The sequence below is a fragment of the Phyllobates terribilis genome, unplaced genomic scaffold, assembly GCF_046119375.1.
Source record: "Phyllobates terribilis strain yellow unplaced genomic scaffold, ASM4611937v1 Scaffold_3__8_contigs__length_932513732, whole genome shotgun sequence".
In the NCBI taxonomy this organism is placed as follows: domain Eukaryota; kingdom Metazoa; phylum Chordata; class Amphibia; order Anura; family Dendrobatidae; genus Phyllobates; species Phyllobates terribilis.
In genome coordinates this window covers 90785430-90812565 of record NW_027362763.1, presented here as the reverse complement: position 1 = coordinate 90812565, position 27136 = coordinate 90785430, and the positions used below count along the sequence as shown (strand labels likewise).

The window sequence follows — 27136 nt, the reverse complement described above, 5'->3', positions numbered from 1 at the left end:
GGTTCAGGAGGGGGTGGGGGCACGCCGGTCCTGGCTTTATAAAACACCATCATTTTAGGTATATATTGCGTTACTATTCTTTTTCTGTATATAAGACAAGCGATCAAGATGATCAATGGTTCAAGTCCCCCAAGGAGGCTCAAGCTATGTTCACACGTTGCAGAAAATTTCCACTGCAGATTTGGTTACACATCCTCAACAAATCCACATGTATTTCATTGCGGATTTTGTTGCGGTTTTGACTATGGATTTCACCCTACTTCATTTACTAATTCATTGATTAGGGTGAAAACCGCAATGAAATAAGCATGACAATGAGCATGCTGCAAATTTGAAATTCGCATCTCGCTTTCTTTTCCCTGCTGATTAATTTCCACAACGTGTGACTGGGATTTTGGAATTACCCACTTACTTGTATTGTGCTGCAAATTGCTCCACAATTCGTACCTCAAGTCTGCGCCAAATCCGCGGCTTGTGAACTTGACCTAAAAAAATAGTGTAAAAAAAACAAAACACCTTTTTTTTTAAAAAACATGTAAAATAAAAATTCAAATCACTTCTCTCCCTTTCCCTCTTTAAAAATAAAGAAGTAAAATAATTTAAAAAAATAAACCTATCTGGTATTGCCCCATCTTTAAAATCTGAATTTAAAATGAAGCCGTAAAGGAAAAATATAAACACCAAAAATGCTGTAAAAAGTGAAGAAAATGTTTGTATGTACCCCAACATGGTATTAATAAAAACATCAGACCGACACACAAAGCAACAATCCCTCACACTGCTCCATTGACAGAAAAATTAAAAAAAAAGTTAAGAATCTCTGATAATGGCGACACAAGCCAACATTTTTTTTCTTTACAATTTTCAGGTTTTTATTCCGCCACTTAAATAAAAAATAATATTTGCAAATGTAATCATACTGATCCGAGGCATCATATTTCCAGGTAATTTTTATCCCAGAACGCAGTAAAAACAAAAAAACAATGTCGGATTTGCTGGGATTTTTTTTCACCATTTCAACGTTCTCTGAATTTTTTCCCCAGTTTTTCCATACATTATATGGTAAAGTGAATGGTGTCATTCAAAACTACAACCGGTCTTGCGAAAACCAATCTGTCATTTGGCTATGTTGGCTCTTAGAAAAGACGAAGGAAAGAAAAATGAGTGAGCCTGTCATGAAGGGATAAAATAAGAGGTTAAAGAAGTGTTTCAAGGGTTAAAATAATAATAAAAATGTAACTGTGTTAAAGGGGTTGTACACTGCTAAGACAATCCCTTCTTAATCTAAATGTTTGGCCTTGCTAAAATAAAAAAGCTTATACTCCCCTCCCGTGTCGGCACCGTTCCTGGGGCTCCCGTGCGCCAGCGTCACTGTCCCCGCCTTCTGTCGAATTGAACATGAAGAGGACGTCCTGGCTGCAGCTGATCTCTGACTTCCTCTTCATGTTCAATTCAGATGAAGACGGGGCCAGTGACGCCAGCGCTGATTGGGCGCCTTGCTCACGTGTCACAACTGCATGGGAGCCCCTGGACGCGAGTGCCGACACCGCTGGAATGGCACTGGCAAAGGAGGTGAGTATAAGCTTTTTTATTTTACCGGTGCCAAGCTTGGGGTACAACAAGGAGTTGTCCAAGTAATGGACAACTTCTTTAAGAAGAAAAAAAAAGATAGCAGAAAGGGAAAAAATGCAAAAAATAATCATTAATAAAATTGATGGACACATCATACGAAGAGAGCAATCAGTGGAGAAGGACATTATGGTCGGAAGAATAGAAGGAACAAGGCGACAAGGAAGACCAGCAACGCGATGCTCGATACTATCAAGGCAACAGAGGAGAAGACCCTGGTGGACCTGTCTAGGCTTGCACAAGATCGATCTTCCTACAGAGCGTTCATCCATCAAGTCGGGATGGCTCAATATCGAGCTGAAGGCTGTTAATAATAATAATAATAATACTAAATAAAACGATTTTGAGGGATTCAACAGTAAGGAAATCTGAAGCTGATAATAAGGGACAAAGAATTAGACATCAAAATGTGTAATGAAGAAGAGACCTAATAGAGAAGATGAGACTCCAAAAAATTTCATTAAAAAAAAAATGTACAAAAATATAAATCATTAGCGATAATTAAGACAGGAGTAACAAATAGTGAGCTGTCCAGCTGGTTATCTTTCCATCTTTCTATGGATATATTATAATACTATATTCGAACACTGCTGCAAAATGACTTTTCTTCATCAGATTTAGTGTAATATAATCTCTACATTACTATCCACACATGAAGAGAGATTGAGAGAGTACCAATAAAATGACAGGGGTGAGAGGGTCGTAGAGAAGTGAAATACCTTCCAATGATATGGGATAGGGTGTCATTCATGCAACCAGGGCATACTAGCTGTAAATAATCTCTTGTGTAGAAGGTTCCAATTAAATTAAAAATAATATAACAACAACGCGCTTCAGTTCTAAGCCTATGGAGACACCGACTACAGGTGTGGCTGTGACCCAAAAACATCTGAACTGATATGTTTTCCTTGGAATTCCCAGGCAATATAATGTCAGAAGGACAGGTTCTTATGCTTTGGTTGGAAATTTGATCTCTTGTTACAAGCAAATTAACTTGTTCTTTCATTGACCCTCTTATAAAGCCGTAGTCTACCACACCAGAGCGTTGATAAATCACAGAATTGCATTCTGTGTAGGATCTGCATGTTCCCTCAAATTGAGAATAATTACCAACCTTTTCTGCATTCAACAGCAAATTTTAAAAATTGGTCTGGATTGGAAAAGAGCTGACATGAAGCCTACCTATGTGGAATCACTGGATTGCTAATGGAAATGACGTAGCCTAAACTTGGGTCAGAGGGACTCCGGAGTAGTCTCTGGCATGTGGACAGAGTGGTGTCCCCTGTGAGGAGCTGCCCACTTACTAAAGACTATGAGACTTTTCCATCACGGAGCTCCATTTCCGTCAGTATTATTATTGTGTTTTATTAGAGATTTGCTTGCTGTGTTTTATTAATGTTCTGCTTGCTCATCAGTTTATGTACACTAATTTTACTTGTAAAGTGTTCAGCATTCCAGTAATTTCATCAGTATCTCAGGAACCTCTAACCATTGTTCAACCAGGTCTAGGCCCATTGTGTGAGTGAAGATCCAGCAGAGCCATTACCACAGGAAGTCTCACATGCCGACCCTTGTGATGGGTTCGACCTGAGAAAATACTTCCACTAATTCACACTTAGCTTTGTGGGGGGAGGGTGAGAGCAGTTCTGCCCATTCAGGGGGCTGATCCCAATGAAGGAGAAAAGAAACCACATGTTTAGTGGGGGGGTGGTGGAATAACATAGAAGAAATAGGATCAAGAATGGAGTGTTGGAGATCAGTTACCAACTGGACTGGATAAGCATGCTACATTTGTCGTTTGGATTTAAACTTTCTTAAAGGATTGTTGCTACTTGATACCTGTGCTTCCATTGTTTTACTTGTCGTCTGGAGGATCGGGGACTGTGACTACAGACTATACTGGCACAAAGGCAGTGGAACTACCGTCCTGGGAAGGGGATCTTGTGGACTGAGACAATTGTATTTTGGACATTTACCTGGAATTGCTGTATTCCCATGGATGTGAGGAATAAAATATTGTTGCATCGTTAACCTGCCTGTGTGATTATTAAAACCCACAATCTCAGATCTTGACATTCCCAAATCACGAAATCAAGCCACTTGACTGCAGTCAGACAGGCCGGCATCAAAGCAGGCAGTAGACTAGTAGATGTAGTCAGGAAACGACCAAGGATAATGCCAAGAGATACAGTACAAAGAGCACTTACACAAAACGGGAACCAAATAGGCAGGGTCTCTTAAAAAACACTAAGTATCTGGGAATTGTTTGGCCTTTTACAAGGCCCATAGTTTCAATATGTGTGCAATCTACGGTAGAGCAACTAGTTTCCACCCACTAGCTGAGAGACATCTGTAAGTTTGAGTGCCTGTACAGGGGAAAACTGGTGTCTAGGAAGAGAAAAGAGACTAGCGGCGGTTCTGATGAGACCAGTGGAGGCCAGGAGAAAAATGCTGGCCTGTGGAAGGGTTGAGCAGTATGACCTCTAAGATCTAGACTCTGAAAACTAAAAAATTGAAACCTGACCATTATTTGTTTGTATTTTTTTAGACTCACCAAGGTCTATAACTTAAGTAATTGCAACCAGGGCTGTGCAGTCGGTAAGTCAAACCTCCGACTCTTCAATTTCCATGCCACCGACTCCACGACTCCCTCATACATGGCTCATGTTTAAGTGATAAATTTACTGTAGCACAGATTCATCTCAGCTAAAAGTCTAGACCCTTAGATCAGGAATAGGACAGACATTTATAGGACATTTCATAACTTTCCCAAATTCTTATGAAAAAATATTCCCCACAAACTGCATTGAACTACTGCACCCAATTTATTATATATTTTATACCGACTCAGACTCCACCAAAATGGGCGCCGACTCCACGACTCCGACTCTGATTCCACAGCCCTGATTGCAAAAAAGCTGAAAAACAATGGATGACACTTTGGTAAATTATCTAGTTTAATCCTACTTCTCTGGCTAGATATAACCCCATGATAACAGCCTGTTCACATATGACTTTAGCCAGATACAGTGTTGCATTGATTTATTGTCCATTACATCAGGCTATACATCCTTGAAAAGTGGCAAAAATGTGTGTATGCATAACATTGATGTATTTCGTGATTTGAAATGGTGTTGGACGGTGTCCTCCAAAGTCATTTCTGCTTGAATCCCATCTCCCGTTATGATGGACTGTCATACAGTATACAAATAACTATACCATGCAATATTACATTATAAGTATGATGTAATGGCCAGAACATTTATTATGGGGAAATTACGGTTTATTTTTGTGTGTTTGCCTAAATATCAGTGCTACACAGTGGTCCCACTACAATATACTGAAAAAGAATATAATCCAGAGTACACTTAATGCATGAACCAATCTGTCCTAAAAGAGCAAGGATTTCCCTTATTATTCCCAAGTGACAATCAACTGGATCAACATTTAGAATAAGAATTTGACATATCACATTTGCATAGGTATTTTATATATATATATATATATATATATATATATATATATATATATATATATATATAGATAGATATATAGATAGATATAAAAAAAAACATCTTTACCTTCTTGGAAGCCATTGATCGTTTCCACCATGACCAGATTCTGATGTAGACTATTCCACAGATTAATAGTCTTGTCTCCTCTGGAGATTGAACCTTTCTTTCTCCAGGTGGAGTGAGAGCTCCTTGTCTTTTGTGATATTTTTACATCAAACAGCTTTTGACCATACATTTTTATAGGGGCCATTTATAGGCTTAATCATGTCCCCCTTTAGACGCCTCTTCTTTTAATGTTTCATGATAACTAATGGCCCTTATAAGTTTTTTTACTCCTCTTTGCACCTTTTTTATCTCTTGGTTGGTATCCTTTCTATGAACTAGTGGTGCCCAGAACTGAATTGCATATCCCAGATGAAGTTGCAGCGTGTTTTTTTTAATGCAAGTTTTCAGCTGCCTTATGCAGTACCAGCAAAGTCTATGAGAAACCAGAATTCTCTGTTCACACATCATGTTTTTTTTTTTGTTCAGGATTTTGTGCCTTGCATGTTTTTTTGGAAAATAGAGCATGTCACTTCTTTCAGCGTTTTTTTCACCCATAGGAAGTAATGGGTGTTGAAAAAAACGCATCAAAATTTGTATCAGCGTTTTGGATGCCAAAATAGAATGGGGTTCTTTTTTTTTCACGGAACTTTATGTACATGCATAAAAAGAGACAGAAGGACAGTGAAAAAAAAATCCTGAAAAATGGATAAAAAAAGCACCAAAACTGCAAGAAATATCGTGAACAAAGTGCTCTTGAAGGTCAAGTTTTGCTGCAGAAAATTGACTCCAAAAAAACCATGACGTGTGAACATAGCCTAACACTTTGTAAAGTGGTAGTCTTGCGTCCCCGTACCGCCAACTTGTACCTCTTTTAATACATGGCAGTATTCTGCTTGTAGCTTGGTGTTAGCTGCAAAAATAGAAACATCACTATTTGTTTTTCTGTCTATTTCTATCCCCAACAGGCAACTTTTATTCCACATCGTAGCAATAGAAGCAAACTGGCTCTTTAGCCAGTTCAGGACCAGGACATTTTCTCTCGAATCCTGACCAGTTACTTTTTTGGGTTTTATTACACCAGCGCTTTTAACAGCTCTAATTTTTTTCTCGACCAACTATACAAATAATATTAGCTTCTTTTTTTCCCAATACATGGGGCTTAATTTTTGTATTCCTTTTTTAGCTGGAGTCTGGGGGAAAGTGTAAGCAAAAACAGGAAACACATTTTTTTTTTATTGATTTTTAAATTGATTACTAGTGACCACCAAAAACATTTTACTTCTTGTTCCCCTTTACGTAGAAATTATTTTTTATATATTGGACATACTGTTTTTTTCATAGGGGCAGGACTAGAAACAATGATTTGGGCTGTCAGTATGTTTTGCTTTTTGTTTTCTAGTTTTTTTTTTTCTTGTATTTTTTTGTCATTTATTTTACACACTGTGACCTCCATAAGGTCTTAAAAGACCTTTGAGGGTCATTTCAAATCTGTCAGCAGGTTGTTGTTACCTCATCTGAGAGCAGCATGATGTAGGAAAAGAGACCCTGAATCCAGTGATGTAACACTTAGTTTACTGGGTGCAGCCGTTCTCACACAATCAGAGTTCTTAGATTTAGCAGTGCAGCAGAGCTGAAAAAGCTGCCCCCCCCAACCAAGTTCTGCATTTACATTGTCTATAGACAGTGATCTGCTTATCACAGGAGGGGGCGGAGTCAGACGAGCATGCACGTGTTGCTGTACTCTAGGCACTGATAACCACTGAGTGATAAAACCTTCATTGTAAGTAAACAACAGCATGCAGCCGGACGTGTGGCACATCGTTGACATCTGTGTTTTAATCTCATGCTGTCCTCCGATTACATAGTAAAAACCTGCTGACAGATTCCCTTTAGCATATTAATATATTCATTTTATGAATGATTTTCCCTTTAACTCAAGCTGGTACATTAGCCCAAGTCACAGGGAGAATTCAGCCTCCTGGCTGCTTAGCATATCTGTCAGGACCTCTTAAAACCCAGTAGCTTCTGTTTCCTTCCTACACCTAGCGATCACATGACCGTTGGGTCTGGCGGAGGAAGCACTATTAGTGCTTTGTAATCTGTATAAAGAACAGCTAGTTGTATATGTAGTGATCAAAAAGATAAACATGATAATGAACCATGCTTATTTTCTTTGTGGGGCAGTTTGGCTGTGTTTGACAACCGACTCTCTGCTCCCACAGCTGCTTACTCTGACGCTTCGTATGGACTGCTCAACGTTTATCATCTATGGGCAGTCTACAAGTACTTAAAGGTGTTCTCCAGGACTGAGAAATTGATGACCTATCCTTGGAATAACAAATCGATGGGGGTCCAACACCACATCAGTGGATGTAAACAGCGTGCAGAGCTGAAATACCACAGCTCCTTGTACAGTAAAAGTACTCAGGCACTGCAGGTCAGTCCAAGCTGCAGTACCTGAGAATGGCCACAACGCCATGTAGGGAGCTGTGGTGTTCTAGCTCGGTAGATGTTGAACTTCTGCCAGTCGCGGGAACTAGTAACAGCTGATGAAGGTGGGGGGGGGGGGGGGTTTCATGTGTTTGACCCCCAGCAGTCTGATATTGATGACTTATCCTAAATTCCTAATACTTTTACAGTAAATATCAAGTAGAATTTGCAAACAATTATGTAAAGCATTGTTACCATCTTCGTGTACTGCGTGTTCTTTCCCTCTTCTTGCGGTACGGTCTGCTGCACATGTATTTTGGAATACGGGCTAACCAAAAGCAATTTGTCAAACATGCAATAACAAATGACTTGTTTATCTTGAACTTCATACGAATAGTTCCTTGGAGAATGGGGTTTTGCACGAGCCGGGAGGTTAATTTAAATCATAATATCTGGCTCTTCAAACTGGTAACAATATTTTTACTGTATTTATTTTAGATGTCGTTTTATTTTATTTTATATTTTTTTGCTATTTTTGTTGTAGCTTTTGTTAATCATTTATTTGGTTACTTTAGAATTTGACTGTAAGTTGGACATTGTCCAAAAGGAAAATACTTAAACGTAATTTTTTATTCCCCTTCGTACATTTCAGAATATTTACAATGCAAAGCTCTAGATCACTGGTGAGGTGTCAGCTGACTTTAATCAAGTTGTATGATGTAGCTTTAAAGGGATTGTCTTACATACACTGCTCAAAAAAATAAAGGGAACACTTAAACAACACAATGTAACTCCAAGTCAATAACACTTCTGTGAAATCTACCTGTCCAGTTATGAAGCAACACTGATTGTGAATCAATTTCTCCTGCTGTTGTGCAAATGGAACAGACAACTGGTAGAAATGATCGGCAATTAGCAAGATACCCCCTATAAAGGAGTCGTTCTGCAGGTGGTGACCACAGACCATTTCTCTGTTCTCATCCTTTTTGGCTGTGGTTTTGGTCACTTTTTCATTTTGCCATTGCTCTCACCCCTAGAGGTACAGTAGCATGAGGTGGTGTCTACAGTACAACCCACAGAAGTTGCTGAGGTAGTACAGTTCATCCAGGATGGCAAATCAGCGCGAGCTGTGGCAAGAAGGGTAGCTGTGTCTGTCAGCACAGTGTCCAGAGCATGGAGCAGATACCAGGAGATGTGGAGGGAGCCAGAGGAGGGCAGCAACCCAGCAGCAGGACTGTTACCTCCTCCATTGTGCAAGGAGGAACAGGAGGAGCACTGCCAGAGCCCTGCAAAATGACCCCCAGCAGGCCACAAATGTGCATGTGTCTGCACAAACAGTTAGAAACCGACTCCATGAAGGTGATATGAGGGCCCGACATCCACAGATGGGGGTTGTGCTCACAGCCCAACACCGTGCAGGATGCTTGGCATTTGCCACAGAGCACCAGGATTGGCAGAGTCACCACTGGCGCCCTGTGCTCTTCACAGATGAAAGCAGGTTCACACTGAGCACATGTGACAGATGTGACAGAGTCTGGAGACGCCGTGGAGAGCGATCTGCTGCCTGCAATATCCTTCAGCATGACCGGTTTGGCAGTGGGTCAGTAATGGTGTGGGGTGGCATTACTTTGGAAGGCCGCACAGCCCTCCATGTGTTCGTCAGAGGTAGCCTGACTGCCATTAGGTACCAAGATGAGATCCTCAGACCCCTTGTGAGACCATATGCTGGTGTGGTTGGCCCTGGGTTCCTCCTAATGCAGGACAATGCCAGACCTCATGTGGCTGGAGTATGTCAGCAGTTCCTGCAAGATGAAGGCATTGAAGCTATGGACTGGCCCGCCCGTTCCCCAGACCTGAATCCGATTGAGCACATCTAGGACATCATGTCTCGCTCCATCCACCAACGTCACATTGCACCACAGACTGTCCAGGAGTTGGTGGATGCTTTAGTCCAGGTCTGGGAGGAGATCCCACAGGAGACCATCCTCAACCTCATCAGGAGCATGCCCAGGCGTTGTAGGGAGGTCATACAGGCACGTGGAGGCCACACACAATGCTGAGCCTCATTTTGACTTGTTTTAAGGACATTACATCAAAGTTGGATCAGCCTGTAGTGTGTTTTTCCACTTTAATTTTGGGGGTGACTGGAAATCCAGTCACCCCCAAGAGAATGCCAAGAGTGTGCAAAGCAGTCATCAAAGCAAAAGGTGGCTACTTTGAAGAACCTAGAATATAAGACATATTTTCAGTTGTTTCACACTTTTTTGTTAAGTATATAATTCCACATGTGTTAATTCATAGTTTTGATGTCTTCAGTGTCAATGTACAATTTTCATAGTCATGAAAATACAGAAAAATCTTTAAATGAGAAGGTGTGTCCAAACTTTTGGTCTGTACTGTACATATATAATTTATTGTACCATGAAGCCTTCTTGGCTCTCCTGAATGGTTGTACTAATTGACCACGTCCATACGACACCACATTACGGAGATCATCTTCATTATAAAACACCAGATGGAGAAATGCACAATTTTAGTTTTCTATTAATTCTGAATTACGACTCCAAACAACTCAGCCGCTATATTGCTGTGTGCAAGAGACGTGAAATAAACATGTCTCCTTGTCGTTCATTTGCCAGCCAGTGGTGTCCATCTGCTGGGATGTTCTTGGCTGAAGAAGTGTATTTTGCTTGAATACAAGACTCCTCATCCCTGGTTCATGTCCTTCACATGCAATCATCTCGGCTCCGTTGCGTGAGATGTCCTCCGCTCTGCGGCTGTCTCATACGTCTCTTCTGTTTGTCCTACAGTTTTATTTACAAACGTCGAATGCCTTCATGCCAAGTGATGCAACCGGTGTTCACATGTGTTTAATATTCCCAACATTGCCCCTGCACAACTGGTCCTAATTTACATCCCCAACCGGGACGAGGCTTCTTTTTATTAAGAGGACAAAGGAGAGAAAATTATTTTTAGGTTCTTTTATAGGGAAAACTCATAAAAACATGACAGCGTAAATCCAGAGGGTTATTATAATCACAATTGAAAAGTTGGAAATAGAAGAGGCGCTATTACTTTAATTCTATTATAAATTAGGGTTTTCCCGCTGGGAGCGTACCATAGGATACCGCAGTTTTACACTAGAATTTCTTTGGGTTGTCTTCTGCATTAGTTTTAATAATCTTCAGACCAGATGGAGGAGGAATGGTCCAGCAATTTATCATACAAGTGGATGAGGGTGAATGTAGCGGAAAAATCCTCAACAGAAATCAGAAAATCCAGATTTTCAAATCCATACAATTCTCATTCTTGTGCGAAAATCCGTAGCGATCCAAACTAATAAAATATTCTCATGGTGAACATTGTAAAAAAAAAACTTCCAAAATTGATGTTTTAGGGCTCACTCAGACACCAGAGATTTTTCTTTTGCACAAAAAAACCGTCCTAGTTTCATTCATGTTTTGGATCAGAGTTTGGTAAGTTTCTACTTTCAGCGTTTCATCAGATTTTCTTATATGAAAAAAAAAATAATGATGGAGGTTTCTCATGGCATTCGGGTGCTGTTTGTGTTTTTCATGGACCCTTAGACTTGTATTGGTGAGCTTGGTCTATGACTCGGATCAAAACCCAACATGTCTCTGTGACCTTGGTCCCCAAAAATACACGGATATGTGAACAACCCCATAGGCTATAATGGGTACAGGGTACCCCTGAGGAAGCTCGTGCGAAACGTGCTTTGGACTGTGGGGCGGTGGCAGCATTTCCACCATGGTCAGTAATTTTTCTCATCACTCCTTCTTTAACAGCTTATACTTGTCCATCACTATTTTTCAGGTAGAAATTCTCCTTTTTTTTATATACCCCTTTTTCAGTGCACTTACACTTTACATGCAAATATATTATCCTGTATAATATTAATGACACTCGACTATACATGGTTCATGGTGTCCATGTTCCTTCGCCTCCAAATTTTAATATTGTGTGTTTTTTAAATTTTTGCCTTAAACATTTTTTTATCTTGTTTTGTCAATTCGTGTCCCAATAGTAAAGTTAATTGGTTGTAATTTTGAGGTATAATTTTTTGACTATTCAAGGCAGTTGTGTAGGTTTTATAATAGGTGCGAGTTTTTTCCGTGAAAAGCACAAATAGAAATTGTACTCGAAAAACTAATGTCTGAACGAGCCCTTACTGTCATCTCACCTCCTCCTAAAAATTGTAATAAAAAGCTATTATAAAAGACCAAAATGGTACAAATAAAGGCTACAGGTCAACCTGCAAAAAACAAGCTTCTTCAATGGAAAAATTGAGTAGTCTGACATGGCGTCACAAACCATTTTTTTTAAGTAGTAGTAATAAAAAAAAAGCTATATAATTTTGGTATCACTATTACAACACTGACCCTCTGAATTAAGTTACCATTTCATATTTACTGAACGCTGTAAAAACAAAACCCAAAATAGAATGGCAAAATTGCTTCTTGTCTTTTATTCAATCCTGTGTTTACATATCAGAAATTAAAGGGAATCTGTCAGCAGATTTTTGCCATGTAATTTGAGAGCAGCATGATGTAGGGGCTGAGAGTCACGCACAGTATAGTAAACACAAAGTGCAACACGAAGGGTTGATGGGAAGGCAGCCCAGACACAAGGGAAAGGGGGAGTGGAGACCTCCTAGGCTGATCTAATATCACCCTGTCTCCCTTACCGTCCCTATATTGGTTCCACACCAATCGCCGAACTGAAATACCTAAGCCCTGTAAATCCCTAGAGCTAGACCCTGGATAGGGAAAGGGGGGGGGGTGAGCACTGGTCAGTCCATACTATAAACTAAAGACAACAAGGGAGACAAATACAGGGGGAAGAAATTTAGCTTGAGCCAACTTCAGAGGAATTGCACCAAACGTCCTCCAAGAACCAGAGAGGAAGTTAGCAGACTGCAGTAGCTCCAGGCCTTCACAAGGGAACATGTGAATATCACCAGCCCCTCCCTGCAGCAAACTGAAAGTATTTAAACAAACAGGCCAGGGTGTCCATCAGAGCAGGATGGAGGTAGCTGCTGGGTCCTAAAGTAATCCATATTTAAGAAGGCGTCTGTAATGCCAAACGAAGTGACCTTCTGCAATCAGCTGCAGAACGACTGTATGCTACATCTGACACACCCGTGACACTGAGACCCTGATCCCAGTGATGTGTCACTTACTGGGCTGTGTTGTACTGTTTAAATAAAATCAGTGTTTTATCAGCAGGAAATTATCACTATGGTACTAGGTGTCTCATGTCTCCTGGTCCAACCACGCCTTCACCACTGATTGGCGCACCAATCAGTGGTGTGGGCGGGGTTATACAGGGCTCAACATTCTAAGCTCTGCTAAACTGCTGCACCCAGTAAACTAAGTGATACATCGCTGGAATCAGGGTCTGTTCCCCTACATCATGCTGCTGTCAGATTACATAATGAAAACATGCTGACAGATTCCCTTTAAATGACAGCAATAAAAAAACGACACGATTCGTGTTAACAGAAAAGTAAAAAAGTTAAAGTTCGTGGAAGGAGGGCATAATAAACCAAAAAGAAAAATAACAAAAAAAGAAAACAAAAAATAGCAAAAAAAAAAAAAAGCAAATAAAAAAATCACAGAAAAATAAACTTATGAGTAAAACTGATTAGTCAGTGATGTTTGTCCCAGGTGCTAGTTTTTGTGTACTTTGCTGCCTTTTTGGTATCAGGCAAATACAGTATATAAAATAAACCTCCGCTGTCTGCAGGAAAGGCGCAGACATTAATATCAGTCGGTTCATTTTCTAAGCAGCAGATTATTCTGTGTATTTTCTGTGCGCTGAAAATAGAATCGTGATTAATAATGTTTTGGCCAAAGGGAGTTTTCGAGGTTTTGGATCCTAGTAGAAGCTTCCTTGTTTTATAATCCCGACAAGAAGACCCCTTTGGCTAAACAGCCTCTTATCTCATTTATTTGTGTCTGCATGTGTTTCATTTTCGGTTCCAAACTTTGTTCAAAAGGAGCGATTCTCCGAGCGCTGCCAGAAGCGGAGGGAGGAATTGCACTGGGACGATGTGTTATTTCATTTTCTTTCTATCTCGTATTTGAGTTGTTACATTTTCGTCGCTATTACCCGTGACTCGTGAAAGGCCGGGAGATTTATTAAGTATTATACGCCGGGAATAGAGAGGTTGCTTTAGGTAATTTAAAACACGTTAACAGTAGACATAAAATAAAATAACACACTCGGTGTTAAGCATATTAGTTATGTTTACATTCAGTATTCTTCGATTTTTATAAAGTGATGTGGAGATGTTGCGCAGATGGATAAACAGAGCGAACGAAAATATATTATCTGTCATTGAGATACTCAAAGCCCCGGCCATGCCTATGTTAGTTTATATTCTGGGTGATGCATTCATTGTGCTCAAGCGACCCCCTTATCCTACAGTCAAAAAAAATCCTAAAAAGTGCTCCGTCCAGAAAAATCACCCATAAAATCAGGGCTGAAGTGAGAAATGTCCCTTCACTATTAATAGCTTTGATAACCCTCTCCTGATTGCATGGCCGCCATACTGACCATCTGTCTTCGGTGGTTGGCGGATTGTACATTGCTAAGGTGGCCATACACTTCAGATAAATGCTTGCTCGATTGACAGCCATTCCTCCTGACCCCCCCCTCCCCCCATATACAGTACAGACCAAAAGTTTGGACACACCTTCTCATTTAAAGATTTTTCTGTATTTTCCTGACTATGAAAATTGTACATTCACACTGAAGGCATCAAAACTATGAATTAACACATGTGGAATTATATACTTAACAAAAAAGTGTGAAACAACTGAAAATATGTCTTATATTCTAGGTTCTTCAAAGTAGCCACCTTTTGCTTTGATGACTGCTTTGCACACTCTTGGCATTCTCTTGATGATCTTCAAGAGGTAGTCACCGGAAATGCTCTTCCAACAATCTTGAAGGAGTTCCCAGAGATGCTTAGCACTTGTTGGCCCTTTTGCCTTCACTCTACAGTCCAGCTCACCCCAAACCATCTCGATTGGGTTCAGGTCTGGTGACTGTGGAGGCCAGGTCAACTGGCGTAGCACCCCATCACTCTCCTTCTTGGTCAAATAGCCCTTACACAGCCTGGAGGTGTGTTTGGGGTCATTGTCCTGTTGATAAATAAATGATGGTCCAACTAAATGCAAACCGGATGGAATAGCATGCCGCTGCAAGATGCTGTGGTAGCCATGCTGGTTCAGTATGCCTTCAATTTTGAATAAATCCCCAACAGTGTCACCAGCAAAGCACCCCCACACCATCACACCTCCTCCTCCATGCTTCACGGTGGGAACCAGGCATGTAGAGTCCATCCGTTCACCTTTTCTGCGTCGCACAAAGACACGGTGGTTGGAACCAAAGATCTCAAATTTGGACTCATCAGACCAAAGCACAGATTTCCACTGGTCTAATGTCCATTCCTTGTGTTCTTTAGCCCAAACAAACCTCTTCTGCTTGTTGCCTGTCCTTAGCAGTGGTTTCCTAACAGCTATTTTACCATGAAGGCCTGCTGCACAAAGTCTCCTTTTAACAGTTGTTGTAGAGATGTGTCTGCTGCTAGAACTCTGTGTGGCATTGACCTGGTCTCTAATCTAAATTGCTGTTAACCTGTGATTTCTGAGGCTGGTGAGTCGGATAAACTTATCCTCAGAAGCAGAGGTGACTCTCGGTCTTCCTTTCCTGGGACGGTCTTCATGTGAGCCAGTTTCTTTGTAGCGCTTGATGGTTTTTGCAACTGCACTTGGAGACACATTCAAAGTTTGCCCAATTTTTCGGACTGACTGACCTTCATTTCTTAAAGTAATGATGGCCACTCGTTTTTCTTTACTTAAGTGTTTTTTTCTTGCCATAATACAAATTCTAACACTCTATTCAGTAGGACTATCGGCTGCGTATCCACCAGACTTCTGCACAGCACAACTGATGGTCCCAACCCCATTTATAAGGCAGGAAATCCCACTTATTAAACCTGACAGGGCACACCTGTGAAGTGAAAACCATTTCCGGTGACTACCTCTTGAAGCTCATCAAGAGAATGCCAAGAGTGTGCATAGAAGTCATCAAAGCAAAAGGTGGCTACTTTGAAGAACCTAGAATATAAGACATATTTTCAGTTGTTTCACACTTTTTTGTTAAGTATATAATTCCACATGTGTTAATTCATAGTTTTGATGCCTTCAGTGTGAATGTACAGTTTTCAAAGTCATGAAAATACAGAAAAATCTTTAAATGAGAAGATGTGTCCAAACTTTTGGTCTGTACTGTACATGCATGCTCAACTCAGCCACCAGATATTCCTCGTGCCTCTATATACATTAACCCTCCACTGAGCCAAACACTGTTTCTTTCGCCACCTATATCCATGTATGCAGTCGATAGCTGTTCCTCTCGACCCCAAATTTGGGATGTGTTTTCAGTGGACGGAGGGGAATAAGCTGCTGCCTGACACCTCTTGTCGTAGTTTAAATGGATTGCGCATATTGAACATCAATCTGCCCAGTCCTTCCTTGCCTCAATTTCTCCTACCTCCCCCCCATTACACATGCTTTATTCGCTCAGCCAACAACTGTTCATCAAGCCCCATAGACTAATTCATGATCACTTAACCCATAACTGCAGTTTGCCGAATACCCCTATTACCCATGCACGATCCACTCAGCCAACAGCTATTCCCTCCATGTTCACGCACGCTCTACTCAGATGACAGCTATTCCTTCCTCCTTCCTCCCCTCATGTTCACGCTCACTCTACTCAGATGACAGCTATTCCTCCCCTCATGTTCACGCACGCTCTACTCAGATGACAGCTATTCCTTCCAGCCCCCATGTTCACGCTCGCTCTACTCAAATGACAGCTATTCCTTCCAGCCCCCATGTTCACGCTCGCTCTACTCAGATGACAGCTATTCCTTCCTCCCCTCATGTTCATGCACGCTCTACTCAAATGACAGCTATTCCTTCCAGCCCCCATGTTCACGCTCGCTCTACTCAGATGACAGCTATTCCTTCCTCCCCTCATGTTCATGCACGCTCTACTCAGATGACAGCTATTCCTCCCCTCATGTTCACGCACTCTCCACTCAGATGACAGCTATTCCTTCCAGCCCCCATGTTCACGCACGCTCTACTCAGATGACAGCTATTCCTTCCAGCCCCCATGTTCACGCACACTCTACTCAGATGACAGCTATTCCTCCCCTAATGTTCACGCACGCTCTACTCAGATGACAGCTATTCCTTCCCTCATGTTCACGCACGCTCTACTCAGATGACAGCTATTCCTTCCCTCATGTTCACGCACGCTCTACTCAGATGACAGCTATTCCTTCCTCCCCTCATGTTCACGCACGCTCTACTCAGATGACAGCTATTCCTTCCAGCCCCCATGTTCACGCACGCTCTACTCAGATGACAGCTATTCCTTCCAGCCCCCATGTTCACGCTCGCTCTACTCAGATGACACCTATTCCTTCCTCCCCTCATGTTCACGCTCGCTCTACTCAGATGACAGCTATTCCTTCCTCGCCTCATGTTCACGCACACTCTACTCAGATGACAGCTATTCCTTCCTCCCCTCATGTTCACGCACGCTCTATTCAGATGACAGCTATTCCTCCCCTCATGTTCACACACGCTCTACTCAGATGACAGCTATTCCTTCCTTCCCTCATGTTCACGCTCGCTCTACTCAGATGACAGCTATTCCTCCCCTCATGTTCACGCTCGCTCTACTCAGATGACAGCTATTCCTTCCAGCCCCCATGTTCACGCTCGCTCTACTCAGATGACAGCTATTCCTTCCTCCCCTCATGTTCACGCACGCTCTACTCATATGACAGCTATTCCTTCCAGCCCCCATGTTCACCCATGCTCTACTCAGATGACAGCTATTCCTCCCCTCATGTTCACACACGCTCTACTCAGATGACAGCTATTCCTTCCCTCATGTTCATGCACTCTACACTCAGATGACAGCTATTCCTTCCCTCATGTTCACGCACGCTCTACTCAGATGACAGCTATTCCTCCCCTCATGTTCACGCACGCTCTACTCAGATGACAGCTATTCCTTCCAGCCCCCATGTTCACGCACGCTCTACTCAGATGACAGCTATTCCTTCCAGCCCCCATGTTCACGCTCGCTCTACTCAGATGACAGCTATTCCTTCCTCCCCTCATGTTCACGCACGCTCTACTCAGATGACAGCTATTCCTTCCAGCCCCCATGTTCACGCACGCTCTACTCACATGACAGCTATTCCTCCCCTCATGTTCACACACGCTCTACTCAGATGACAGCTATTCCTTCCTCCCCTCATGTTCACGCACGCTCTACTCAGATGACAGCTATTCCTTCCAGCCCCCATGTTCACGCTCGCTCTACTCAGATGACAGCTATTCCTCCCGTCATGTTCACGCACGCTCTACTCAGATGACAGCTATTCCTTCCAGCCCCCATGTTCACGCTCGCTCTACTCAGATGACAGCTATTCCTTCCTCCCCTCATGTTCACGCACGCTCTACTCAGATGACAGCTATTCCTCCCCTCATGTTCACGCACGCTCTACTCAGATGACAGCTATTCCTTCCAGCCCCCATGTTCACGCTCGCTCTACTCAGATGACAGCTATTCCTTCCTCCCCTCATGTTCACGCACGCTCTACTCAGATGACAGCTATTCTTTCCAGCCCCCATGTTCACGCTCACTCTACTTAGATGACAGCTATTCCTTCCTCCCCTCATGTTCACGCACGCTCTACTCAGATGACAGCTATTCCTTCCAGCCCCCATGTTCACTCTCGCTCTACTCAGATGACAGCTATTTCTCCCCTCATGTTCACGCACTCTCCACTCAGATGACAGCTATTCCTTCCTCCCCTCATGTTCACACACGTTCTACTCAGATGACAGCTATTCCTTCCAGCCCCCATGTTCACGCACGCTCTACTCAGATGACAGCTATTCCTTCCTCCCCCCATGTTCACGCACGCTCTACTCAGACAGCTATTCCTTCCTCCCCCCATGTTCACGCACGCTCTACTCAGATGACAGCTATTCCTTCCAGCCCCCATGTTCACACACGCTCTACTCAGATGACAGCTATTCCTTCCATCCCCCATGTTCACGCACTCTCTACTCAAATGACAGCTATTCCTTCTAGCCCCCATGTTCACGCTCGCTCTACTCAGATGACAGCTATTCCTTCCTCCCCTCATGTTCATGCACGCTCTACTCAGATGACAGCTATTCCTCCCCTCATGTTCACGCTCGCTCTACTCAGATGACAGCTATTCCTTCCTCCCCTCATGTTCATGCACTCTCCACTCAGATGACAGCTATTCCTTCCAGCCCCCATGTTCACGCACTCTCTACTCAGATGACAGCTATTCCTTCCTCCCCCCATGTTCACGCACGCTCTACTCAGATGACAGCTATTCCTTCCTCCCCCCATGTTCACGCTCGCTCTACTCAGATGACAGCTATTCCTTCCTCCCCCCATGTTCACGCACGCTCTACTCAGATGACAGCTATTCCTTCTAGCCCCCATGTTCACGCTCACTCTACTCAGATGACAGCTATTCCTTCCAGCCCCCATGTTCACACACGCTCTACTCAGATGACAGCTATTCCTTCCTCCCCCCATGTTCACGCACGCTCTACTCAGATGACAGCTATTCCTTCTAGCCCCCATGTTCACGCTCACTCTACTCAGATGACAGCTATTCCTTCCAGCCCCCATGTTCACACACGCTCTACTCAGAAGACAGCTATTCCTTCCAGCACCCATGTTCACGCTCGCTCTACTCAGATGACAGCTATTCCTTCCTCCCCTCATGTTCATGCACGCTCTACTCAGATGACAGCTATTCCTCCCCTCATGTTCACGCACTCTCCACTCAGATGACAGCTATTCCTTCCAGCCCCCATGTTCACGCACTCTCTACTCAGATGACAGCTATTCCTTCCTCCCCCCATGTTCATGCACGCTCTACTCAGATGACAGCTATTCCTTCTAGCCCCCATGTTCACACACGGTCTACTCAGAAGACAGCTATTCCTTCCAGCACCCATGTTCACGCTCGCTCTACTCAGATGACAGCTATTCCTTCCAGCCCCCATGTTCACACACGCTCTACTCAGAAGACAGCTATTCCTTCCAGCACCCATGTTCACGCTCGCTCTACTCAGATGACAGCTATTCCTTCCTCCCCTCATGTTCATGCACGCTCTACTCAGATGACAGCTATTCCTCCCCTCATGTTCACGCACTCTCCACTCAGATGACAGCTATTCCTTCCTCCCCCCATGTTCACGCACTCTCTACTCAGATGACAGCTATTCCTTCCTCCCCCCATGTTCACGCACGCTCTACTCAGATGACAGCTATTCCTTCCTCCCCCCATGTTCACGCACGCTCTACTCAGACAGCTATTCCTTCCTCCCCCCATGTTCACGCACGCTCTACTCAGATGACAGCTATTCCTTCCAGCCCCCATGTTCACGCACGCTCTACTCAGATGACAGCTATTCCTTCCTCCCGCCATGTTCACGCACGCTCTACTCAGACAGCTATTCCTTCCTCCCCCCATGTTCACGCACGCTCTACTCAGATGACAGCTATTCCTTCCAGCCCCCATGTTCACACACGCTCTACTCAGATGACAGCTATTCCTTCCAGCCCCCATGTTCACGCACTCTCTACTCAGATGACAGCTATTCCTTCCTCCCCCCATGTTCACGCACGCTCTACTCAGATGACAGCTATTCCTTCCTCCCCCCATGTTCACGCTCGCTCTACTCAGATGACAGCTATTCCTTCCTCCCCCCATGTTCACGCACGCTCTACTCAGATGACAGCTATTCCTTCCTCCCCCCATGTTCACGCTCACTCTACTCAGATGACAGCTATTCCTTCCAGCCCCCATGTTCACACACGCTCTACTCAGATGACAGCTATTCCTTCCTCCCCCCATGTTCACGCACGCTCTACTCAGATGACAGCTATTCCTTCTAGCCCCCATGTTCACGCTCACTCTACTCAGATGACAGCTATTCCTTCCAGCCCCCATGTTCACACACGCTCTACTCAGATGACAGCTATTCCTTCCAGCCCCCATGTTCACGCACTCTCTACTCAGATGACAGCTATTCCTTCCTCCCCCCATGTTCACGCACGCTCTACTCAGATGACAGCTATTCCTTCCTCCCCCCATGTTCACGCTCGCTCTACTCAGATGACAGCTATTCCTTCCTCCCCCCATGTTCACGCACGCTCTACTCAGATGACAGCTATTCCTTCCTCCCCCCATGTTCACGCTCACTCTACTCAGATGACAGCTATTCCTTCCAGCCCCCATGTTCACACACGCTCTACTCAGATGACAGCTATTCCTTCCTCCCCCCATGTTCACGCACGCTCTACTCAGATGACAGCTATTCCTTCTAGCCCCCATGTTCACGCTCACTCTACTCAGAAGACAGCTATTCCTTCCAGCACCCATGTTCACGCTCGCTCTACTCAGATGACAGCTATTCCTTCCTCCCCTCATGTTCATGCACGCTCTACTCAGATGACAGCTATTCCTCCCCTCATGTTCACGCACTCTCCACTCAGATGACAGCTATTCCTTCTAGCCCCCATGTTCACACACGGTCTACTCAGAAGACAGCTATTCCTTCCAGCACCCATGTTCACGCTCGCTCTACTCAGATGACAGCTATTCCTTCCTCCCCTCATGTTCATGCACGCTCTACTCAGATGACAGCTATTCCTTCCTCCCCCCATGTTCACGCACTCTCTACTCAGATGACAGCTATTCCTTCCTCCCCCCATGTTCATGCATGCTCTACTCAGATGACAGCTATTCCTTCCTCCCCCGTGTTGACGCTCGCTCTACTCAGATGACAGCTATTCCTTCCTCCCCTCATGTTCACGCACGCTCTACTCAGATGACAGCTATTCCTCCCCTCATGTTCACGCACGCTCTACTCAGATGACAGCTATTCCTTCCAGCCCCCATGTTCACGCACGCTCTACTCAGATGACAGCTATTCCTTCCTCCCCTCATGTTCACGCACTCTCTACTCAGATGACAGCTATTCCTTCCTCCCCTCATGTTCACGCACGCTCTACTCAGATGACAGCTATTCCTTCCTCCCCTCATGTTCACGCACGCTCTACTCAGATGACAGCTATTCCTTCCTTCCCTCATGTTCACGCACTCTCTACTCAGATGACAGCTATTCCTTCCTCCCCTCATGTTCATGCACTCTCTACTCAGATGACAGCTATTCCTTCCTCCCCTCATGTTCATGCACTCTCTACTCAGATGACAGCTATTCCTTCCTCCCCTCATGTTCACGCACTCTCTACTCAGATGACAGCTATTCCTTCCTCCCCTCATGTTCACGCACTCTCCACTCAAACGACAGCTATTCCTTCCTCCCCCCATGTTCATGCACGCTCTACTCAGATGACAGCTATTCCTTCCAGCTCCCATGTTCATGCACGCTCTACTCAAATGACAACTATTCCTTCCTCCCCCCATGTTCATGCACGCTCTACTCAGATGACAGCTATTCCTTCCAGCCCCCATGTTCATGCACGCTCTACTCAGATGACAGCTATTCCTTCCTCCCCTCATGTTCACGCACGCTCTACTCAGATGACAGCTATTCCTTCCTCCCCTCATGTTCACGCACGCTCTACTCAGATGACAGCTATTCCTTCCAGCCCTCATGTTCACGCACTCACTACTCAGATGACAGCTATTCCTTCCTCCCCTCATGTTCATGCACGCTCTTCTCAGATGACAGCTATTCCTTCCAGCCCCCATGTTCATGCACGCTCTACTCAGATGACAGCTATTCCTTCCAGCCCCCATGTTCACGCACGCTCTACTCAGATGACAGCTATTCCTTCCTCCCCTCATGTTCATGCACGCTCTTCTCAGATGACAGCTATTCCTTCCAGCCCCCATGTTCATGCACGCTCTACTCAGATGACAGCTATTCCTTCCAGCCCCCATGTTCACGCACGCTCTACTCAGATGACAGCTATTCGTTCCGGCCCCCATGTTCACGTACTCTCACGTATGCGGGACTGTGTACCACATACACATTAGATGAGGCTGTCAAGCCTCATCAACATTGGCATGTTTGGTGATGTTCATCTAATGTGTATGACCACCTTTAATGGACAGCAGAGGTCTGGGGTGGCTGGGTGATTTTCAGCAGGCCTCCTTTATGTCATATTTATACTTATGGCAGAGTTATATGTAGGAGGCAACATAGTGCCATACATACATACTATACGGTACTGTGTGGTGCCATTCCATGCTCTACACGTGCAGTCGCATTGGGACCGTCTCTGTAGTTAGAGAAGCAATTTTTCTAAGGAAGAATACCTCCATACATATCATGCATTTTCTCTGAAGGAATTATATGGAACTAATTAAAAACTACTTAAAACTTTGTATAAAACCAGAGTCCTTTGGAGGTAGAGTGGAGGGCAAATGCACCTCTTAGGAAGCCCAATTACCGCTCCGTACGGCTTTGATGTGACCATGTGCGTAAAGGTTAACCTGCCCTTATAGGACTTCTAGAAACCCTGTATTAATCACATCACTGGTGCAAGTTATTATATGGTGAAATAATTTGATAAGTAGTAAAGTAAACTCCAATTTTTATCTGAAACCTGGAAAGAGGAACCTCATTATGTGCTTACTGGCTCCCGCTGATGAGAAATGCGCAGAAAAGGCGCTGCTGAGGGGAATGGAGGCAAAATTGGGAAAATTACTCCAAATACATTTTACGGCTCATAGACTGACTTGCACTTTTAAATACATTGAGCCTATAGTTTAACAAATGTTTCTGGATGTTGGAGAAAGGTATTTTTAGGCAGAGTAGAGAACTTCCATCCTGATGGACTTGGTATGTTATTCGTCGGCATAAGAAATGAGAAAAAATATTATCGGGACTGTGGACTGGTGTCCGGGTCAGTTCAGCCAAAACGGGGTCTTGCGAATTTCCTTGGTTGGCATTTGATAGCCGAAACAGGGTCCTGCGAATCTCCTTGGTCGATATTCGACAGCCAAAACTGGGTTCTGTGAATATACTTGGTTGGCATTTGACAGCCAAAACAGGGGCCTGCGAATTTCCTTGGCCGGCATTCAGAAGCCAGCATCCTTGACACCTCAAATGTTTACAAGGCACAATCGATGTCATGTGCATTGCACTGTGACTTTATGGGAGCCTTGTAGTCACTGGAGTCGCCCAGGATGTGGGTATTTGAGTGCTTGGCTTGGTTGCCGCAGAATACCAACACCAGACCCTGGGTCCTGGAAAAATGTTTAGCTCATCTTTAGTTGGCATGTATTACTATGTAACGTGTGTCCACCCACAGCTTTCCTGGGAAAATGAACACCGATATGGGTTCAAGTTTAAATTATATTCCTCTGTGTGTATTAGAGGGGTTGTCCACAACATTTAGATAGGTCACCAAGGTGCAATTGATGGGGGTCTGACACATTGCCCCCACTGATCAGCTGTTGACACTGCTGGCAGCAGCCACTAACTAATGTACAGAGCTGTGCTGCTCTGCTCCATACACTGTTCACATCCGGCTGCCGCTGGAGCTGATACCAGCTGCCGCGTGTCCAACCTCCGGTATAAACGTAGTAGATAACCCCTTTTACTACTGTAGTACTGTAATTTGCTGCAGCTCATCTATTTCAGTCACTTTTGTCGATGGCCTCTTTCACATCTGCATTAGGGCCTTGTCCTGTCATGTTTGCTGTACAAATTAGAGCAGCATTACCAGCATTATTTTTAACATGTAAAATGATGGACACCATGATGGAGACTTACAAATTATTATTAGATAGTGGGGTCCAATTGGATCCATTGGTGTCCGTCCTATAACAAATCTAATTAGAATAATAGAATGTTAGAGTTGGAGGGGACCTCCAGGGTCAGATGATCTGGTCCAACCTCCTGCTCAATGCAGGATTCACTAAACCATCTCAGACAGATGTCTGTCCAGCCTCTGAAGACGTCCATTGAAGGAGAACTCACCACCTCTCGTGGTCGCCTGTTCCACTCATTGATCACCCTCACTGTCAAAAAGTTTATCTTCTCCCTTTCAGTTTCATTCCATTGCTTCTTTTGTTTCCATGTACAAATGAGAATAAGGATGATCCCTCTATACTGTGGCATCCCTTCAGATATTTGTAGACTGCTATTAAGTCTCCTCTTAGCTTTCTTTTTTGCAAGCTAAACATTCAAAGATCCTTTAACCGTTCCTTGTAGGACATAGTTTGCAGTCCGCTCACCATCCTGGTCGCTCTTCTCTGAACTTGCTCCAGTTTTTCGATGTCTTTTTTAAAATGTGGTTCCCAGAACTGGACACAGTATTCCAGATGAGGTCTGACCAAAGAGGAGTAGAGGGGGATAATTACTTCACGTGATCTAGACTCTATGCTTCTCTTAATACATCCCAGAACTGTTAGAAGTACTGCTGCTTTATAGGACACTACAACCAGGAATGAAAGGGATAAAGTTAGGGCGATAATGCCTTCTTGTTAATCCCCAAGACTTGTATAAAGGCGTTGGGTGAGACCCGAGACCCAGTAGTTTGGGGAGGCTTCTTGTGCAGCATTCTGCCTCCCAGCTACGAATAGCTGATACGAGAAGTAGGGCAGGGGAAAAGCCATTGCCTCCAGAGTGTATTAAGATCAGAAAGGCGTAGGGTAGACATGCCAATGATAATAGAAGAAATGAATATCAAAAAACAGAAACCCAGAAGCTTTGTCTTAGGGAGTTCATACACATTAGATCATTTCATATGAAATGGCCTATTCAAAATCATTCCAAAAAACAGTCGGGGGTGTTGGATCTATTTCAGCTGATGATCAGCCCTGGCTTTGTAATTATGCAAGAAAATCTAAAATTGCAGTCTAGAATGTATTTGGGGGATCATTCATCGGCCCATATTCATCCAATGCGTTTGGTTTTGGGAGGCCTTTAGGCTCATTTTTGTTATTTTAGTAATAGCAGTTGGATGAGATATAGCACCGTGTGGATGTATAATAAGATATACAACATTTATATACAGAATAACTAATATTTAAGGAGGTCTGTAACATTTTGTGAACCTTTATGACACCAGTCCATTTCATGATGTTCCCGCTTGTCTACTCAGTGCCGAGAATGCTGCCGTGGAGTGACGCAGCGATTCTTGCCTCTCTAACTCGGGCTTTGATTTTTCTTTAATTGTGCCAGAAGAGTTGATAGTACATGAATTAGCTCTGGGCGGTGGAAATCCTGGAATGCACCATGCTTTTATACGTATCCAAATCCCACGTCATAAGTTCTGTCTGGAGTGAAGCGTTCTGCTCTGCACCTAGTCATTTCTGCTCATCTGCTATAAAGCAGCCAGAACATCTGATAGAATGTAAGTCAGGAATATCAGCTAATAACTATTGTGCTTTTCTTTTATGTTTTGGGAGGATATTTTTTTTTTAACTTGGCAAAGTATTTATCACTTATTAAAGGCTATGAACACTTTTCATAACCATTTTATTACAATGCATCTAATATGAAAAAAATAACTTTGCAAGAGTCCTACAAACTCCACTCCTTTTCCAGCACTGACTAGTTTACCCCTTCTTTACTTCCTGATCCATACAGAGAAGTATTTGACCGCTGCAGCCAATCACTAGCCTCAGTAGTGACCAACAGGGGCATAACTACAGCGGGTACAGGTGTTTCAGTCCAACCCGGAGCTTTAAGCCTAAGGAGGTCCCAAAAGATTCCAGAAGCCTTAATAGTTTAGGTCCCCATTGGAGATTTTACATTGGGGCCCCACAAGCTTGAAGTTTCTCCACGGGTGACCAGCCTGCATTGTGAACAAAAAAAATGAATTTTCAGTAACGTGTTTAGATTGTGTAAGTGTATGGTGGAAATGAATAGTGCCCAAACCTAACGATGGGTTCCTGTCAACAAACTAGGTGCAAATGTGCACATGTCCTTAAAGGGAACCAGTCAGCATGTTTATACTTATGGAAGTAGTGATATGGCTGTATAGGCAATTGTCCCTCAATAAAATTAAAGAGGTTGTCCACTACTTTTATATTGATGGCCAATCCATAGGGTAGGTCATCAATGTCTGATCGGCCGGGGACTGACACCCGGCACCCCCGCCTATCAGCTGTTATCGGTGTTGGCGGCCGCCAGCTAGAAGCACTCACTTGCCAAGCTGCTCCATCTACTCCACTGAGAGTAGAAAAGGCACACTCCACTAAATGAATTTGGTGCATCTTCTCAGTGGAGTGCGCCTTCGTGCAACTTTTGAAGAATTTTCACACATTAATTATGGCCTCACGTTAAATCCCTCCTACTTTGGTAGAGCCTGCATGGACTGGTGTGAAAATGCCAAAAGTTGGCAATTTTTTTGCTACC

General features: G+C 43.7%; 1 protein-coding gene across 2 annotated transcripts in view; it reads left to right on the top strand.

Moving 5' to 3' along the window:
* LDAH (lipid droplet associated hydrolase) overlaps window positions 1–27136 on the top strand; it is a 232162-nt gene that overhangs the window by 74349 nt on the left and 130677 nt on the right. The gene's annotated exons all lie outside the window — the stretch shown is intronic.